Source organism: Panthera leo, chromosome B4, assembly GCF_018350215.1.
Source record: "Panthera leo isolate Ple1 chromosome B4, P.leo_Ple1_pat1.1, whole genome shotgun sequence".
Taxonomy (NCBI): Eukaryota; Metazoa; Chordata; class Mammalia; order Carnivora; family Felidae; genus Panthera; species Panthera leo.
In genome coordinates, this window is record NC_056685.1 from 55,380,213 (window position 1) to 55,392,196 (window position 11,984).

The window sequence follows — 11,984 nt, forward strand, 5'->3', positions numbered from 1 at the left end:
GTTTGTTTCCATATATGTTTTAATTTCTTCTCTAATTGCCTGGTTGACCCACTCATTCGTTAGTAGGGTGTTCTTTAACCTCCATGCTTTTGGAGGTTTTCCAGACTTTTTCCTGTGGTTGATTTCAAGCTTCATAGCATTGTGGTCTGAAAGTATGCATGGTATAATTTCAATTCTTGTAAACTTATGAAGGGCTGTTTTGTGACCCAGTATATGATCTATCTTGGAGAATGTTCCATGTGCACTCGAGAAGAAAGTATATTCTGTTGCTTTGGGGTGCAGAGTTCTAAATATATCTGTCAAGTCCATCTGATCCAATGTATCATTCAGGGCCCTTGTTTCTTTATTGACTGTGTGTCTAGATGATCTATCCATTTCTGTAAGTGGGGTGTTAAAGTCCCCTGCAATGACCACATTCTTATCGATAAGGTTGCTTATGTTTATGAGTAATTGTTTTATATATCTGGGGGCTCGGGTATTTGGCGCATAGACATTTATAATAGTTAGCTCTTCCTGGTGGATAGACCCTGTGATTATTATATAATGCCCTTCTTCATCTCTTGTTACAGCCTTTAATTTAAAGTCTAGTTTGTCTGATATAAGTATGGCTACTCCAGCTTTCTTTTGGCTTCCAGGAGCATGATAAATAGTTCTCCATCCCCTCACTCTCAATCTAAAGGTGTCCTCAGATCTAAAATGAGTCTCTTGTAGACAGCAAATAGATGGGTCTTGTTTTTTTATCCATTCTGATACCCTATGTCTTTTAGTTGGCGCATTTTTTTTTTTAATTTTTTTTTTCAACGTTTTTTCATTTATTTTTGGGACAGAGAGAGACATAGCATGAACGGGGGAGGGGCAGAGAGAGAGGGAGACACAGAATCGGAAACAGGCTCCAGGCTCCGAGCCATCAGCCCAGAGCCTGATGCGGGGCTCGAACTCACGGACCGCAAGATCGTGACCTGGCTGAAGTCGGACGCTTAACCGACTGCGCCACCCAGGCGCCCCTAGTTGGCGCATTTAATCCATTTACATTCAGTGTTATTATAGAAAGATATGGGTTTAGAGTCATTGTGATGTCTGTATGTTTTATGCTTGTAGTGATGTCTCTGGTACTTTGTCTCACAGGATCCCCCTTAGGATCTCTTGTAGGGCTGGTTTCGTGGCGACAAATTCCTTCAGTTTTTGTTTGTTTGGGAAGACCTTTATCTCTCCTTCTATTCTAAATGACAGACTTGCTGGATAAAGGATTCTCGGCTGCATATTTTTTCTGTTTAGCACACTGTAGATATCGTGCCAAGCCTTTCTGGCCTGCCAAGTTTCAAAGGAGAGATCAGTCACGAGTCTTATAGGTCTCCCTTTATATGTGAGGGCACGTTTATCCCTTGCTGCTTTCAGAATTTTCTCTTTATCCTTGTATTTTGCCAGTTTCAGTATGATATGTCGTGCAGAAGATCGATTCAAGTTACGTCTGAAGGGAGTTCTCTGTGCCTCTTGGATTTCAATGCCTTTTTCCTTCCCCAGTTCAGGGAAGTTCTCAGCTATAATTTGTTCAAGTACCCCTTCAGCACCCTTCCCTCTCTCTTCCTCCTCTGGGATACCAATTATGCGTATATTATTTTTTTTTAGTGTATCACTTAGTTCTCTAATTTTCCCCTCATACTCCTGGATTTTTTTATCTCTCTTTCTTTCAGCTTCCTCTTTCTCCATAACTTTATCTTCTAGTTCACCTATTCTCTCCTCTGCCTCTTCAAGCCGAGCCATCGTGGATTCCATTTTGTTTTGCAATTCGTTTAAAGCGTTTTTCAACTCCTCGTGACTGTTCCTTAGTCCCTCGATCTTTGTGGCAAGAGATTCTCTGCTGTCCTGTATACTGTTTTCAAGCCCAGCGATTAATTTTATGACTATTATTCTAAATTCACTTTCTGTTATATTATTTAAATCCTTTTTGATCAGTTCATTAGCTGTTGTTATTTCCTGGAGATTCTTCTGAGGGGAATTCTTCCGTTTGGTCATTTTGGAGAGTCCCTGGCGTGGTGAGGACCTGCAGTGCACTTCCCCTGTGCTGTGGTGTATAACTGGAGTTAGTGGGCGGGGCCGCAGTCCGACCCGATGTCTGCCCCCAGCCCACTGCTGGGGCCACAGTCAGACTGGTGTGTGCCTTCTCTTCCCCTCTCCTAGGGGCGGGATTCACTGTGGGGTGGCGTGTCCCGTCTGGGCTACTTGCACACTGCCAGGCTTGTGTTGCTGGGGATCTGGCGTATTATCTGGGGTGTGTAGGCAAGGTGCACGGGGGCTGGAGGGGCAGGCTTAGCTCGCTTCTCCTTAGGTGATCCACTTCAGGAGGAGCCCTGTGGCAGCGGGAGGGAGTCAGATCCGCTGCCGGAGGTTTGGCTCCGCAGAAGCACAGAGTTGGGTGTTTGCGCGGAGCGAGCAAGTTCTCTGGCAGGAACTGGTTCCCTTTGGGATTTTGGCTGGGGGATGGGCGGGGGAGATGGCGCTGGCGCCTTTGTTCCCCGCCAAGCTGAGCTCTGCCATCCGGGGGCTCAGCAGCTCTCCCTCCCTTTGTCCTCCAGCCTTCCCGCTTTCCGAGCAGAGCTGTTAACTTATGACCTCCCAGACGCTAAGTCGCGCTTGCTGTCGGAACACAGTCCGTCCGGCCCCTCCGCTTTTGCCAGCCAGACTCGGGGGCTCTGCTTGGCCGGCGAGCCGCCCCTCCGCCCCGGCTCCCTCCCGCCAGTCCGTGGAGCGCGCACCGCCTCGCCGCCCTTCCTACCCTCTTCCGTGGGCCTCTAGTCTGCGCTTGACTCCGGAGACTCCCTTCTGCTAATCCTCTGGCGGTTTTCTGGGTTCTTTAGGCAGGTGTAGGTGGAATCTAAGTGATCGGCAGGACGCGCTGTGAGCCCCGCGTCCTCCTACGCCGCCATCTTCCGCGAGACCAAGAATTCTTTATCCAGCAAGGCTGTCATTCGAAGTAGAAGGAGAGATAAAGAGTTTGCCAGACAAACAAAAACTAAAGGAGTTCATGACCTCTAAACCAGCCCTGTAAGAAATTTTAAGGGGGACTCTCTGAGGGATAAAAGATGAAACAAAACAAAAAATACCAAAATCAACAAAGACTATAGAGGACAAGAGAACATCACCAGAAACTCCAACTGTACGGGCAACACAGTGGCAATAAATTCCTACCTTTCAGTACTCACTCTAAATGCCAATGGACCAAATGCTCCAATCAAAAAGACATACTTATGTATACATATATATAAGAAAATAAGATCCATCTACATGCTGTTTATAAAAGACCTATATTAGACATAAGTCACCTTCAGATTGAAAGTAAGGGGATGGAGAACCATCTATCATGCTAATGGTCGCCAAAAGAAAGCTGGAGTAACCATACTTATATTAGACAAACTAGATTTTAAAATAAAGACTGTAACAAGAGATGAAGAAGGGCATTATATCATAATTAAGGGATCTATCCACCCAGAAGACCTAACAATTGTAAACACTTATGAGCCCAATGTGGAAATACCCAACTATATAAATCAATTAATCACAAACATAAAGAAACTAATTGATAATTGTGCCATAATATTAGGAGACTTCAATACCCCACTTACAACAATAGACAGATCATCGAAGCAGAAAATCAACAAGGAAACAATAGCTTTGAATAATACACTGAACTGAATGGACTTAACAGATATATTCAGAACATTGCATCCTAAAGCAGCAGAAAACACATTTTTGTCAAGTGCACATGGAACATTCTCCAGAAAAGATAACAAACTGGGACACAAATCAGCCCCCAACAATCACAAAAAGATCAAGATCATACCGTGCATATTTTCAAACCACAATGCTATGAAACTTGAAGTCAACCACAAGAAAACATTTGGAAAGACTATGAATACTCCGAGATTAAAGAACGTCCTACTAAAGAATTAATGGGTTAACAGAAGAAATTAAAAAGTACATGGAAGCCAATGAAAATTATAACAGGACAGCCCAAAACTTCTGGGATTCAGCAAAGGCAGTCATAGGAAGGAAGTATATAGCAATCCAGGCCTTCCTAAAGAAGGAATAAAGGTCTCAGATACACAACTTAACCTTACATTTTAAAGATCTGGAAAAAGAACAGCAAATAGTGCCCAAAACCAGCAGAAGACAGAAAATAATATAGAGCAGAAATCAATGATATTGAAATTAAAAAAAAAACAAAAGAGTAGAACAGATCAATGAAACCAGGAGCTGGTTATTTGAAAGAATTAACAAAATTGATAACCCCCTAGCCAGACTGATCAAAAAGAAAAAGAAAAGAATCCAAATAAATAAAATGAAGAATGAAAGAAGAGAGATCACAACCAACACTGTGGAAATATAAACAATAATAAGAGAATATTATGAGCAATTATATGCCAACAAATTGGGCAATCTTGAAGAAATGGACAAATTCCTAGAAACATATAAATTACCAAAACTGAAACAGGAAGAAAACGAAAATTTGAACAGATCCATAACCAGTAAGGAAATTGAATTAGTAATAAAAAATCTCCCAAAAAACAAGAGTCCACGGCCAGATGGCTTTCCAGGGGAATTTTACTGAATATTTAAGGAGAGCTAACATCTATTCTTTTGAATCTGTTCCAAAAAAATAGAAATGGAAGGAAAACTTCCAAACTTATACGAGGCCAGAATTACCTTGATTCCAAAACCAAAGTCCTCACTAAAAAAAAGGAGAACTATAGTCCAATTTCCCTAATGAACATGGATGAAAAAATTCTCAACAAGATACTAGCTAACTGGACCCAACAATACATTAAAAGAAGTATCACCATGATCAAGTGGGATTTATACCTGGGATGCAGGGCTCGTTCAGTATCTGCAAATCAATGTGACACATCACATTAATAAAAAAAAAAAGAATAAGGACCACATGATCCTCTCAATAGATACAGAGAAAGCATATGACAAAATACAGCATCCTTTCTTGATAAAAAACCCTCAAGAAAGTAGAGATAGAAGGATCATAGCTCAAGATTTAAAAGCCATATATGAAAGACCCACTGCTAATATCATCCTCAGTGGGGAAAAACTGATAGCTTTGTGTCAGGAACACGACAAGGATGTCCATTCTCATCATTGTTATTCAACATAGTGTTGGAAGTCCTAGCCTCAGCAGTCAGACAACACAAAGAAATAAAAGGCATTCAAATCGGCAAGGAGGAAGTCAAATTTTCACTCCTCAGAGACAATATGATACTATATGTGGAAAACCCAAAAGATTCCACCAAAAAACTGCTAGAACTGATCCATGAATTCAGCAAAGTCGCATGATATAAATATCAATGCGCAGAAATTGGTTGCATTTCTCTATACCAATAATGAAGTAGCAGAAAGAGAAATCAAGGAATCAATTCCATTTACAATTGCACCAAAAACCATAAAATACCTAAGAATAAGCCTAACCAAAGAAGTGAAAAATCTATACACTGAAAACTATAGAGAGCTTATGAAAGACATTGAAGAAGACACACACAAAAAATGGAAATACATTCTACGCTCATGGATTGGAAGAACAAATATTGTTTAAATGTTGATACTACACAAAGCAATCTACATATTCAGTTCAATCCTTATCAAAGTAACACCAGCATTCTTCACAGCGCTAGAACAAACAATCCTAAAATTTGTATAGAACCACAAAAGACCCTGAATAGCTAAAGCAATCCTGAAAAAGAAAACCAAAGCTTGAGGCATCACAATCCTGTACTTCAAGCTGTATTACAAAGCTGTAATCATCAAGACAGTATGGTACTGGCACAAAAACAGACACTTTGAACAACAGAACAGAATAGAAAACCCAGAAAGGACCCACAAACGTATGCCCAACTAAGCTTTTACAAAAGAAGAAAGAATACCCAATGGAATAAAGACAGTCCCTTTAGCAAATGGTATTGGGAAAAATGGACAGCAACATGCAGAAGAATGAACCTGGACCACTTTCTTACACCACAAACAAAAATAAACTCAAAATGGATGAAAGACCTAAATGTAAGATGGGAAGCCATCAAAATCCTAGAGGAGAAAGCAGGCAAGAACCTCTTTGACCTTGGCCACAGCAACTTCTTACTCAACGTGTCTCCGTAGGCAAGGGAAATGAAAGCAAAAATGAACTACTGGGACCTAATCAAGATAAAATCTTCTGCACAGCAAAGGAAACAATCAGCAAAACTAAAAGGCAATTGACAGAAAGGGAGAAGTTATTTACAAATGACATATCCAGATAAAGGGTTAGTGTCCAAAATCTATAAAGAACTTATCAAACTCGACACCCAAAGTACAAATAAACCAGTGAAGAAATGGGCAAAAGACATGAATAGGCACTTTTCCCAAGAAGACATCCAGATGGCTAACAGACACAGGAAAAAAATGCTCAACATCACTCATCATCAGGGAAATACAAGTCAAAGCCATAATGAGATACCACCTCACATCTTTCAGAATGACTAAAATTAACAATTCAGGCAATGACAGATGTTGACAAGGATGTAGAGAAATAGGAACACTTTTGCACTGCTGCTGGAAATGTAAACTGGTGCAGCCACTCTGGAAAACAGTATAGAGGTTCCTCAAAAAAAGTTAAAAATATAACTACCCTATGACCCAGCAATTGCACTACTAGGTTTTATCCAAAGCATATAGGGGTGCTGTTTCAAAGGGGCACATGCACCCCAATGTTTATAGTAGTGCTGTAGACAATAGCCAAATTATGGAAAGAGCTCAAATGTCCATCCACTGATTTATGGATAAAGAAGATGTAGTATAGATATACAATGGAATATTACTCGGCAATCAAAAAGAATGAAATCTTGCCATTTGCAACAACGTGGATGGAACTAGAGTGTATTATGATAAGTGAAGTTAGTCAGAGAAAGACAAATATCATATGACTTCACTCATATGTGGAATTTAAGATACAAAACAGGTGAACATAAGGTAAGGGAAGCAAAAATAATGTAAAAATGGAGAGGGGGACAAAATATAAAAGACTCTTAAATACAGAGGACAAACTGAGGGTTGCTGGAGGGGTTGTGGGTGGGGGAATGGGCTAAATGGGCAAGGGGCAGTAAGGAGGACACTCGTTGGGATGAGCACTGGGTGTTATATGTAGGTGATGAATCACTGGATTCTACTCCTGAAATCATTATTGTACTACATGCTAAGTAACTTGGATGTAAATTTTAATAAATAAATAATTTTTTAAAAAGAACCCTTGTGACTACACTGGCCCTGCCTGAATAATCCAGGATAATCCACTCAGCTCAAAATCCTTAAATTAATTGCAGCTGCAAAACCGCTTTTACCCATGTATCATATTCACAGGTTCTGGGGATTAGGATTTGGCTTTGGCAAGCTTATATTCAGCCCACTGTGCCTTCCTTCAGCAGAACACAAATGCCTTCATGAAAACACAGATAAATGAGTACTTCAAGATGCATCACCATTTTTGTCAATCATTGACCAATATGATTAAGTTTGGAATCAAACTAATAATTGTAACCTAAGTATCAGCTGTTTCTAAGTCCTCAGAGTCCTTGAACCTGCTGTGGCTACCCAGTACTTCAAGATTTAAATAAAATTTGCTCAAACTCCCATTGCACATGTAGTTGGATATCCATTTTCCTTTTGAGTGTCTCCAAGAACTCCTGGGAGGCTTGCATTTCTCCTGCTCATCACTAGCTCAGATTTCCTGCTTTTGCAGCATTCTCAATCCCACTCTACACATCCCATCTTGTGCATTCTATCCACTTTACACTCTTTTCCACATGCCCCACATGGCCCTGAGGACTACACTCTCCCAACCCATGCCCTGGGCCCTCACAGAGGCTGTGTGAGTAGCCGACTCTAGCTGAAGACAGGAAGGCACAGAAGGTGTTTACAGAACAGCACAGATAGCACAGCAAGCATCTTAAATATGCTCTAACTCCAGCTCATCCAGGTCATGCTATTTACCTTTTCTACCCGAAATTTCATCTTTTTTACTCAATGAGCCTCTTGAGGCATTGTGCATTTAAAAAAAAATGATCAATAATGTTCTTATAAAACACGAAACATTGTGCCAGTTCATGAACTAACATTTTTTTCTCTAATACATAAATATTTCTATAATCCCCCATATAGGACCTTTACCATATGCTATTCACTGTGGTAAATGTTTTCTGTATGTTGTGACTTAGTCCTCAAAATAATCTTATGATGTAGTCGTTATTATTATCAAGCCTATCAGATGGATGGGAAAATTTAGACTTGTAGAAGGTAAATAATTTCTCAAGGTCAATCTAATAAGTGGTAAAAGGAAGATCTGAACACATAGACCACTGAGCATACAACATAGACACTGTGTTCTCTGAAGAATATTTCAATTCCACGCAAAGATCTTCTGCACCCCACCCACACATAACATTGTGGCAGTTGGAGAAATGGGCAATGTGTTAACTGGGGCATTCTGGTATTTCTGGCTTCCTCTCAGGGTCATAGACTCCTACGTGCTTGAAGGGAATGTGCTGGTCAGTCCCATACCCATGCAGAACAGAAGCAGTGCATGTGACCAGGAAACTGGGCAACTTTGTGACATCTTCTGTAGATTACTTATCCTTGTCCATAGCCTCCTCTTCCCCATAATGGACTCCTGCAGGAATGGGGCTGGACCTACAGGCTGGGTCCTATTGATTTGAGCCTATGTGACCTGTGGTTAGCAGCTATCTTCTGCTCAAGGCATATCCAGGGACAATGATCTGGTCAGACGATCCACCCTTTTCATATTTTCTGATCAGGGTGACATTCTGATCAGGGTGTCTCTACTTGCTGGGTGGCTTCTTTTGGAATACCTCCTTCTTGCCGTATCCCAGACTTAGTGCCTTTACAGCAAGTGCACAGTGAATAGTGGAATTCTTCATTGGCCCTATTTCAGTGCTGATGTTTTCAGCACTACCTCACTCTTATGTTCTCATTATTTCCATAGCTTTTCACCATTTTGCCCTCAAAACCCCCTATACCAGAGAAGTGACCATGCTACAGACACGTTTGTTGCTAGATCCTGTCTATTCTGAGTCTGTATGTCCTCTGTTCTTTCCTTTCCCCAGCAGGTCAGACTTTAACTACTAAATCGTTACAAAAAAAAAAAAAAAAAGTCATTCCAGACTGTTCTCATAGCATAGGGGTTTGAATCCAGTTTGGAGGGTTTGAGACTGCATTCAAATCTCCCCCTGCCCACTTGCCAGCTGTGAGACTTTGAACAAGAGTTAAAGTTACTTGGAGACTTCAGTAAGGCTCAGTTTTATTATCTTCAGTCAGAGGTGATGTTAAGTGGTCAAGAATAATTGTAAGGATGAAATGAAATAATGTATACAAAGACCAGAAGTCTGCATGACACAGAAGTTCTCAGTAAATGTTAATTATGATTAAGAATACATTCCTGGGGGTGCCTGGGTGGCTCAGTTGGTTAAGCACCAGACTTCGGCTCAGGTCATGATCTCACGGTTTATGGGTTCGAGCCCCATGTCAGGCTCTGTGCTGACAGCTCGGAGCCTGGAGCCTGCTTCGGATTCTGTGTCTCCCTCTCTCTCTGCCCCTCCCCTGCTTGCACTCTGTCTCTCTCTATATATCAAAAATAAATACACATTAAAAATTGAAAAACAATACATGCCTGTAGAGAACGGCCATTTTCCATTAACATTATCAAAGTGATGGTCAGTTTTAATTCACTGCATTGCAGAGTATTGTTCCAGAAGATTCTCCTTTCAATGCTAGGCAAAAATTTCTCTTATTTTGTAGGACTTAAATCTGGTCTTTGAGGGGCCAGGTCCATAGCTTTATGGAACACTAAATCCTGATTGCTTCCTGACCCACCTGACATTCTTTTTTTTTTTTTTTTAATTTTTTAAGTTTATTTGTTTATTTTTAAGAGAGAGAATGGGCAGAGAGAGAGGGAGAGAGAATCGCAAGGAGGCTCTGCACTATCAGCACAGAACCTGGCACGGGGCTGGAACTCACTAACATCGAGATGACAACGTGAGCTGAAATCAAGAGTCAGATGCTTAACAGACTGAACCACCCAGGGATCCAGCCCTGACATTCTCTGTAACAGAGGATGGCACCTCTGTCAGTTACAGTTTACCTGCTTCATCTCCCATCCCCACCTTCTATCCTACGCCAGTCACAGAACAATGGTTGTGTGCGCCTGTAAGGATCTGATACTTTGTTTTTAGTACCGCAAACAGCTGTACTACCTCCAGGCCATACCCTATCAACTCTTCCCACAGAGCTCTAAGACTGAAGTAACTAAAGTCCTTCCTGACTCTGAGCTCAGCATTCTGAGGCATCTCCCTTTCTTTCTCCTCCTAAATCGTTATCAGTATGAATTTGGCAGGGAGAGGCAATAAAGGTCCAGAGAGTCCTTCAAGTCTTACAAATAATCCAAGTTTCCACAGTGGCATTTCCCCGCAGATTAAACTTTCTCTCGCTTGCTCCACAGAAGTTTTCAAGTTTATTTTCTGCAGTTCCTTTCCACCCTGCTTTTTGGAGTAATTTCCTTGGCATTAACAAATCCATGTGTGTGTTTAATCATTTGATTTAAATTCAAAAATGGATATGTTCATTCGAGGTATCAAATGCCAATTCAAATCTTAATAATTACAAGGCCGTAAACACCAAACCGTTAGCAATTTTGTTTACTGTGGAAGCCCTCTTATTCAGGATTCTTTCACACTGCTTATTATCTCTTCTTCTCAAGGGAGGCGCATCCTGAGTTATGTGCCAGCAATAGGGTCTGGCTATGGTTGAAATTTCTCCCCTTCAGGCACTGTCATCACACTATCTGGGAACTCCTATGATTTGAGGACCATGTTGGTTCTATCATGGGCTTATGAAAATTCTACCAATTTTTTGCCTATTTGGAAGTTTTAATCTAGTCTTCTGGGGATCCTTCTCAGGAATCTGAGGTCAGGGTGGACACCTTCTTTTCTTCAACAAGTAAAAAGAATGGGTAAGGAAGAAAAGAAAGAAGGAAGGGAAGAAGGAGAGAAGGAAGAAGGAATGGGAGGAAGGAAGGACGGCCCAACTCCTAGGTTATGGTGATTTTAAAAATATGCCTACAAATTCTTTGATGTGCCACCCCAAAATTGGAGTCCAGTTTCCCTCCCCTTGAGTGTGGGCTGGACTTAATGACTCACTTTTAACAAAAAAAAAAAAAAAAAAAAAAAAAAAATAGAACAAAAGTGACAGTGTGCAATTTCAAAGACTAGGCCTTTAACAGACACTATCGTTTCCACCTTGGTTGCTCTGTTTCTCGCTCTCTCTTGAATCACATGCTCTGGGGAAAACAGCTGCCATATTGTGAGCTGCTCCAAGGAGAGATCCATGTGTCAAGGAACTGAGGGAGACCTTTGGCCTTTGTCAGCAAAGACCTGAGGACCTTGGTCCAATAGCCCACAAGAAACTGAGGCCTGCCCACAGTCATGTGGGTGAACCATGTTGGAATTGCATTATCTAGCTCTTATCAAGCCCTGAGATGACTGTGGCTCCATTTGAGATCTTAAGTGAAACCTCATGAGAAACTCTGAGATAGAACCCAGCCCTTTGACCCTTGGAAACTGTGAGATATAAGTATTTGTAGTTTTAAGCTGCTATATTTTAGGTTAGTTTATTATACAGCGAGAGATAACTTAAACATAACTAGTAATAGTTGCCAGAATACCCAGATAGCACTGAAATTTAATTTGGATTCAAAGGAAGATAATCAGTACATTTTGATCAAGTAATTTCATTTCTAGAAATCTGTTCCAGGAACTATCACCTACATAATTACAAATTTATATGCAGTTACTAGGGATTATTACCTTATATAAAAATTTCAGCAATAAGGGATTGTGAAATAAATTATATTCTGTCAACTTACAGTGATTTTTAAATAATGCTTAACA